At 40.4% G+C, this 8,539-nt stretch overlaps 1 long non-coding RNA gene and 1 pseudogene across 3 annotated transcripts in view; one reads left to right on the top strand and one right to left on the bottom strand.

Annotated features, from left to right (window-relative positions):
* Positions 1-720: 720 nt before the first annotated feature.
* LOC112469603 overlaps positions 721-8,539 on the top strand; it is a 325,210-nt gene continuing 317,391 nt past the window's right edge. For all 3 annotated transcript variants that reach the window (XR_003042707.1, XR_003042708.1, XR_003042706.1), the window contains exon 1: positions 721-2,249. This is a non-coding gene — a long non-coding RNA (uncharacterized LOC112469603). The remainder of the gene's footprint in view (positions 2,250-8,539) is intronic.
* LOC112469757 lies at positions 3,108-3,226 on the bottom strand (annotated as a pseudogene).

The raw sequence follows: 8,539 nt of genomic DNA, 5'->3' as shown, positions 1-8,539 counted from the left end.
ATATATCATATAATATATAAATATATGTATAATAAATATATATAATATATATATATTTTTAAAAGGAGGCCTTCCAGAAATTGGAAAGCATTGGCAATCTCCTTGGCCCACTTGTCCTGTTGGCACATGTAGTCCTGTGAATGGCAGACAGGCCTGAGGCAAAACAATGAAGTGAGAAGAGCGACTGGAGGGAGAAGTGGTGGGAAGCAAAGGTGTAGAGGAGAGAAAGGGGCGCACCTGGGGGTGGGCCTCATTAAAAAAGTGAGAGGTCACCTAATCCCCGTATGGGGGCAATGGGAGGATATGGGGCTTCGGTACAACTGCTGACCAGCCCTAGGCCTCTGCCCCCACCTTGTTGACCATCTCAGGGCCTTTCCTCCCAGAGTAGGTGCCCTACTGTTGACTGGGCACCATACTCTGAAATTTAACAAGATTGTGGCAGAAAGCTCTCCCTTACCCTACTTCTTCCTTATCTGAGCTAATGGAGGCAGTGAGACTCAAGGACGTCAACTGTGTGACTTTTCACTCTAGCAAAGTTGATTTTACTAGCTCACTTCTTCCAAATTCATAATAGTCTAGCTTGTAAATCCATCTATACATCCTACTACTCCACTTTATATTGGACCAATTAGTGGTTGTCTTCTAAATGAGGAACACCTTCTAATGGTTTTTATTTTTCTATTTATTTATTTATTTATTTAATTAATGTTTTAAAATTAAGTTTATTGGCGTGACATTGGTTAATACAATTATATAATTTTCAGGTGTGCCTTCTAATGGTTTTTATGTGCAAATGCAATACTATAGATGCTTAAACATCAATAAGTGTAAAAACCATAGTAATTTGAGTGGTGTGGTTAAGTTGAAACTTTTCTAGAATCCAACTCATAAATCTAGAAAAGGATTGTTATTTGTGACAAGGAACTATGTGTTCATTGTCATAAGGCCTGAAAGATTTTCAAGATCACATAACCCATGAGAAGCAGAAGTGAGATTTGGACCTCAGTCTGTTCTCACTGTGTCCTGGAGAAATTGTAGATATCAGGATTACCTTGGAAGGCTTCTTGTAGTTCAGTGCTATTATATTTCTGATTTGGAGTAAAAGCAAAAGGAGAATTGTATTAGTTCAAATTCTCTCATTTTCCAAGTAGCAAAAAAGCAATTTATAGACTTATATCTAGAAGTCAGGGAAGAAGATCAGGTATGGCTGGATCCAGAGGTTCAATCTCTTCCGCTCTTGTTCTTGCTCTGCCTTTCATCATGTTGGTTTCTTCCTCGGGTACACCACTTCACACACTGGCAAAGTGGCCCCAGGCAGGATCAGGCTTACTTGGTCCTTAGAGCCCACAGTCCCTCTTTTCTGATTGTTAAAATGGTAAAAACCTGGCAAGATTTGGTGATTCAAGCTGGCTTTGTGACTTTTCTTGAACCAGTCATGTGCCCAGTCTTGGAGGGGAGGATTGGGTCAGCCCTGTGTGAGCCATACAGAGAATTTGGGTGGGAATGGTGGTGGTGGTGGGGTGATTGTCAAAAATCTGAAAACTACAAGGATAAGAAGGTGGATACCTACTGTCTTCTCTATTTTCAACGTTGATGTATTTATTCATTCATTCTACGAATATATATTCAAGGGGCCTGGGTGGCTGCTGAGGGCCCTCAGGTAAGTAAGATGGGTTCTTGCTTTTGAGGAGCTTGGTGTCTCAAGCAGCCTGAGTTCTCAGGGAAGGTCTCTTTGGATACTTGCAAAGCATCCTCCTGACTAGGAAGGGGAATTGCAGCTCCTCTAGGATGTCTGTTGATACGAGGGATTCCTGCCAGTACCTGCCAACAAGGGTCCTTTCAGCTTTATAGGGCCACTCAGTCGTACCTCGACAGAACCAGTGATGCATTGGCTGGAGAGAGCGCACGGGAAAGAAGAGAGCGCGCCAGGCTGGGTCCTGGAGGCCGGGCTGTGAGCGCCCCCTGCGGGAGAGCTGGAGCGGCTGCGTGCAGCGGAAACCGGCCGAGTCTCGCTGAGTTCCTCTCCTTCCTCATCGTTTACAAATCCGGCCTAGAAGGGCTTGGTTTGAAGTGACGCCAAGCTGTGTGTTACCACCTGTGCCTTATTAACCAACAGCACGGTAAGCGTGGAGTAAAGTTGCTCAAACTCCGCGTGGCAGGGAGACTGGCCACCCCCAGCCGCTTTCCCCTCCAGCCCACATCGCCCAGGGACGGCTCTGCGCTCTTTTGCCTTACCAGTTTCTGCGCAGGTGAGTCGGCTCAGCCATAATCATAACCGAAATAATATTAATTGCTACAATTTTGAGTGCTTTAAGGAAAACACCGGCTAGGCGCTTTGGATCCAATTTCTTATTTAATCTTCAGGATGATCTGTGGGGGGGCATTTACAGGGGACCGAGACTTAGAAGGAACTTGCACAGCTAAGTGACAAAGTCAGGCCAGAGTCACAAGAGGGCGCGCCTTCCTTTTTCTATATTGTCGGTTGGGTCTCGCTTTTCCTGGGGGAAACTAACATTATATTTAATAAATGTAAAAAGCCATATAAACACCATATGTATGTATATGTGTGTGTGTGTGTATGTATGTGTGTGTGTGTGTATAAAATGGATCATGACCAACATGCGTTTATCTCAGAAATATAGGTTGAGACATGGACAGCATTGAGAATATGGGCTGTAGGTAGGATGAGCATACTTCTGAAACTGGAATTATGCTACATCTGGTCTGACAGTAGGCAGAAGTTTTGAATTTAAGAGTCTAGTATGATCTGGGATGTTAGTCATCAATACCATATGGGCTGAAACTAAATCTGTGAGAGGCCTTTGTGAGTTATGGCTGGCAAGCCACATGATGTGTGTATGCATACAAACTTGCACAGTTACCTAGAGCTTCCTCTCAGGTTAGTCCTGGATTCTCCCTTGCTTTAACACTAAAGTCTAGAGCAGCTGCTTTCCTCTGCCTGAGATAACCCAAAGGCTCCAATCTTCCTCTTTCTCCATTTTGCTCTCCCAGTTTTCCCTCGTTCCCAACTCTTGGTCTGGCTAAGGGTTCCACACGTCTACATTCTACTTATTCTTTATTTTACTTATTATTATTATTATTATTTATGCCTACAGCACCTGATCTTCCTAGGTGGCCTCCCATCCAAGTACTAACTAGGCCTGACCCTGCTTAGCTTCTGAGATCAGACGGGATTGGGCTTGTTCAGGGTGGCATGACCATAGACCATGGACTGCGGCTCCACTGGGGTGCGAACTCAGAATCTTCTGCGTGTAAAGCAGACGTGCTAACCACTACACTATAGAACCATATCCTCTACTTATTCTTTACAAAGTAGAATATTGGTATTGGAATGGGCTATTTCCGATTGCCCTATTTCAACAGGCCGCTTTTGGTTATAAGTAACCGCTCTATTGAATTATCCATTGATTTAAAATGGTAGTTTTTAAACCTTCATTAAGGAAGTTGTGTCTACTGATCCCCCCCGCCTTTAGGCTTCCTGAGGGCCAAGTTCCTGTCTACTTCATGCATTGGAGCCTTACTATGTAACTGTGTTGGGTCTAGATACTGAGTAACTGCATATCTATGGTTCCCAAAGCTGATGGGACAAAAACAGCCTTTGCCTGAAGATTCTGTCTAGAGTAGTTTGGGCCAACGCCTGGCAATCTGCGTTACATGCACAGGTGGCCTCCATTCCCATGGCATATACCGCTGCTGCACTGATGCCTCCCCCAGCTCATATCATGGCTTCACGGAGTGGGTTCTCTATGACACTGGAGAAGAGCTTGGGTCTGCTGGCAGGGATTGAAAATGGACTGCTGCCCCACTCAGAAGTGGTATTAAGGACTGTGGTAGGGGAAATCCTTTCAATGGGCAAAGCTGTGAGCAGTGCTCTTGCTTGTTCATTTTGTATGGAGGGAGAGGTGGCCTGAGGTAGTTTACATGGATTCCTGGGCAGTGGTGAATAATTTGGTTAGGAGTAGGAATGGAGTATATGAGACTAGGAGTCTGAGGAAGAGGCATGTGACTGAACCTGTGGGAGTGGGCACAACGCACATAGATTTTTGCGTTGACCATCAATACCCAGCAAAGGGTCACTCAACAATGAGGCAGAAAAGGTGACTTGTCTGGTAGATGTCTGTCAGCCTCTACCATGATGGCCCCAGTGCTCACACAATGGGCCCGTGGGTGGAGGAGCTACAGTAACAGGGATGGAGGCTCTGCATGGGTCTCATCTGACGAAAGCTGGTCCAGTTACTGTCACTGCTGAATATCCAAAGCGTTGGTGGCAGAGACCAAAGATGAGGTGATGGTATGGACCACTTCTCAAGGAGTCCACCTTGATATTTGTTGGTAAGTGGATTCCATCTGGCCGCTTTCACCCTACAGGGGACATCCTTTTTAGAATTGATCCTACCAGATGTCCATTTGCCTTTCTTGTGCATCTGCTAGTATCATGCAAGGGTTCAGAGTGCCTGCTTACTGACACGGGATCCCCCATAACAGCTTTTCAAACCAGAAGTTTCATTTATAGTGAAGGAAATGTTATAATGGGCATATGAGCAAAGAATCCTCTGGGCCTACCATATGTGACATCACCTGGTGTCTGACAGAAGGTTGGAATGGCCTATGGGGCCTTTTACCCCTCAGCTAGAATCAGCTCTGGATGCTGATAGGAGGCCAGAGGCCAGATGAGTAGGAGCGGGGGTCTGGGAGGGTGTATTCCATGACATGCTAGGAGCAGAGGCAATGGGAAAGAGCTTATGGGGGCAGAAGAGGGTGCCAAACGACTAAACAAAACTTAGAAACAGGTCTCTAGATCCTTTCTCTGGCGGTTCTGACCAGTGAATCTGAGGGAAGACTTGGGAATCTGACCAGTGAATCTGAGGGAAGATTTGGGAATCTTTTTTTTTTTAAAAGCTATGAGGTAAATTCATTGTTCTCTTAGGTTTGGGAACCACCTGGGGGAGGAGGATGGAACATAGAGCAGAAAGAGGCAGGTATGAGTCAGCCCCACTGCTTGCCCAAGGTGACCCACCTTCTTCAGCTACTGGCTTACTTGTGTATACACTTTTCCCATGTATGGTATGTAATCAGACATCAAATGGGATAATAGTATGTAAACTGTTATTAAATGAGTTAATATACATAAAAGGCATGTAAAACAGTGCCTAATAAGCACAAGAATGTTATGAAAGCATCAGCTATTTTAATGTAACTTATTGTTATTATTAACAAAGTTTAATAATAGGGAGAAAGGGGAAAAAAAGTAAAAGAAAAAATAAAAAATTTAAATCATTTCTTCAATTAAAAAAACAAAAAATGCAAAGAAAAAAAAAGTTTGGGGCATAGAAAAGGGACTGAAGAGGGTTAAAGACATACTTGAATTCTTCCTGTTCATTGGCTCTTCAGGAAGCCAGCAGTGGGGGCCAGGACTGCCAATTTCTTTCCTTTTCTTTCCTCTCATTTTCATTTGGAAATATTTTCAAGCTTATAAAAAGCTGCAAACAAAAATAGTACAAGCAGCACTTTATAACCTTTACTAAGATTTATCTAATGGGACATTTTACTCACATTTACTTTATCATTTGTATTCTTTATCTTCCTTCCTCTCTCTAAATATATGAAATATGTTTAAGTACATATTTACATACACATATATACATTAATATGCATGCATTCATATAAATATATTTAAACATACTATCTATGTGTGTGTATACATTTTTTCCCCTGAGTAATTTAAGAGTAAGTTATATGCATCATAGTCTTTAACTCTAAATTCTACATTATACTAAACACTAAACTGCAATAGTAGGTCTACTAAATACTACAATAAGGATATTCTTTTATATAACCACAGTATAGTTATCAACCTCACATGTTTACACTGATATTTTGTCTAATATACTGTCCATATCCAAATTTTATCAGTTGACCTAATGATGTCCTTTTTACAGAGTCAGGTATTGCATTTAGTTGTCATATCTCTATAGCTTTCTTTCATGTAGAACATTTCTGCGGCCTTTCTTTGTCTTTTGTAACATTGACTTTTTTTTTTTACGTTTAACATTGACTGTTTTTTTTATGTTTATCGAGATATAATTGACATATAACATTGTGTAAGTTTAAGGAGACAGTGTTGATTTGATATACTTATATTGTAATATGATTACTATCAGTAGCATTAGCTAACATCTCCATCAAGTCACATAATAAATACCATTTCTTTTTTTGTGGTGAGAACAAATCTGCTCTTAGCAAGTTTCAAGTATGTAGTATAATATTAATAACTATAATCATAATGCTGTATATCATGTTCCTAGGACCTATTCATCTTCCAGCTGGAAGTCTGCACTCTTTGATCAACATCTCCCCATTTCCCCCACCGCTTGGCCCCTTGTAATCCCCAATTTTACTCTCAGTTTCTACAAGTTTAGCTTTTTAGATTCCACGTATACATGAGATCATAACAGTATCCGGTTTAATTTTCTTGGTTCTTTTATTCATGCCCCTTTTGGTCACTGTAGATACAGTCTTCCAACATCTGCTTAGGAACAAAAGGCCTTGAGCAAGTGTGCTGTGTTGGAGAAGGGTCTACATAGAGGGATGGCATGAGTGAAGGTGCAGAGATAGAAATTTGAGCAATATGTAGCTGTATATTGAGGGTCATAGAGCCTATTCTCAGGAATGTTAAGGTCAGGCTGGAGCAGCTCTATAGTGAGGAGGCTGAGTACACAATCATAACATTTTCCTTTGGATCTTGAGAGATACCTCTGGGTCCAGAGAATATTAGGCTTGTGGTTATGTATGTGTGTGCATATAAGTTATAAGAACAATATTGCTTCTCTTCCTGAAAAGGTAAACCATAATTTTAATTATTATTTAGGCCTACTCTGAGGTCTCTGAATGGCCATTTCTTCATAATAATGACTGTAAGAATAATATAAAACAACAACAACAATAATGATAATTGCCTGTCTCCCTGGGGTACTGTGAGTATAAAATGAGATAATGAAATCAAAAGTGCTTTGTAATCAAAAAGATCTATACTGGCATGTTGCTAAATACCTGTTATTATCACTACTGTCCTCTAGTGGGCCCCACCCTTGTTTTTGAAGTGAGAGTTTACGTGGTATCAGTCTTTATTTCGGACAGAGTTTGTAGACACAGCCTTAATATTTCCTCGTAATATTTCCTTCTTCTTTTTTTAGGGAGACAATTAACTTGTAAAAAAGTTTGATGGATGTCAAGTGCTTTACATATACCAACTTATGTAATTAAAAATAAAAATCTTGTTATTATATATAGAAATATTTTATGTATATATATTTACTGTTTTTTTTTTTCCCCTGAACTATAAGAGCAAGCCAATAATGTCCCTACACCTCTAAATAGTCCAATGGGTCTTTCCCCCAAAGAGGCACTTTCCTAAATAACCAGCATACATATTTCAAAATGAAAAAAATCAACATTGATATGTTCCTATCCGATCTACAGACCCCATTCGAGGTTTTTTTAAAATTGTTTATTTTTTAACTGCCCCCAAAATGCCATTTTTTCCTTTCTGGTTTAGGACCCAGCCCAGGATCGCATTGTATTTAGTTGTCATGTCTCTTTAGTCTCCTTCATTCTGAAGTAGTTACAGTTCCTCGGTATTTCCCTTTCTTGCATGACCTAGGAAGAATTGCAGAGTATTGACTTTTCAGTTTGAAAGCTGACCTTCAACCTGCATTTGTCTGTGTTCTCACGACCAGCTCTTTTTTTTTTCTTTTTTTCCCCAGGTTTGTTGAAACATACTAGACAATTAGTTGCTCATATTTACATTGTACAATTCAATGAGTTTTTTTTTTCAATTACAGTTGGCATAAATAATATATTTGTTTCAGTCGTACAGCATAGTGATCAGAGATCTATATAACTCACGAAGTGGTCACCCCACTAAATCAGGTACCCCTCTTCCCCCTTACATATTTTTTACAACATTGTTGAGTATTTCTCTTATGCTACACTTTATATCTCCATGACTATTTTGTATCTATCCATTTGTACTTCTTAATCTCTTTGCCCTTTTTCACTGTCCCCTTAACTCCCCCGTCTAGTAGCCCTCAAAATATTCTCTATATCTATGAGTTTGTTTCTATTTTTTTGGTTGTTGTTGTTTATTTTGTTCTTTAGATTCCACATTACGTGAAATCATGCGATATTTGTTTTTCTCTATCAGACTTACTTCATCCAGCGCAATACCCTCAAGGTCCATCAAGGCAATATCTTTTTCCATCCCCTTCCTTTTAGTCTCTGTGTGTCTTTTAATCTGAAGTGAGTCTCTTGAAGGCATATGTATGGGTCTTGTTTTCTTATCCATTCAATTTCCCTACCTTTTGGTTGAAGCACTTAACTCTTTTCCATTTTAGGTACTTGTTGATAAATATATAGTTATTACCATTCTTTATTCATGATTTTGATACATGTTTTTTCTTCTTAAAGAAGTTCCTCCAACATTTCCTCTTATATTGCCTTGGTGTTGATAAATTCCTTT

This window comes from Pteropus alecto, unplaced genomic scaffold (assembly GCF_000325575.1).
Source record: "Pteropus alecto unplaced genomic scaffold, ASM32557v1 scaffold86, whole genome shotgun sequence".
NCBI lineage: Eukaryota > Metazoa > Chordata > Mammalia > Chiroptera > Pteropodidae > Pteropus > Pteropus alecto.
The sequence above is the reverse complement of the archived record's forward strand: the minus strand, read 5'-3'. Positions and strand labels throughout refer to the sequence as shown.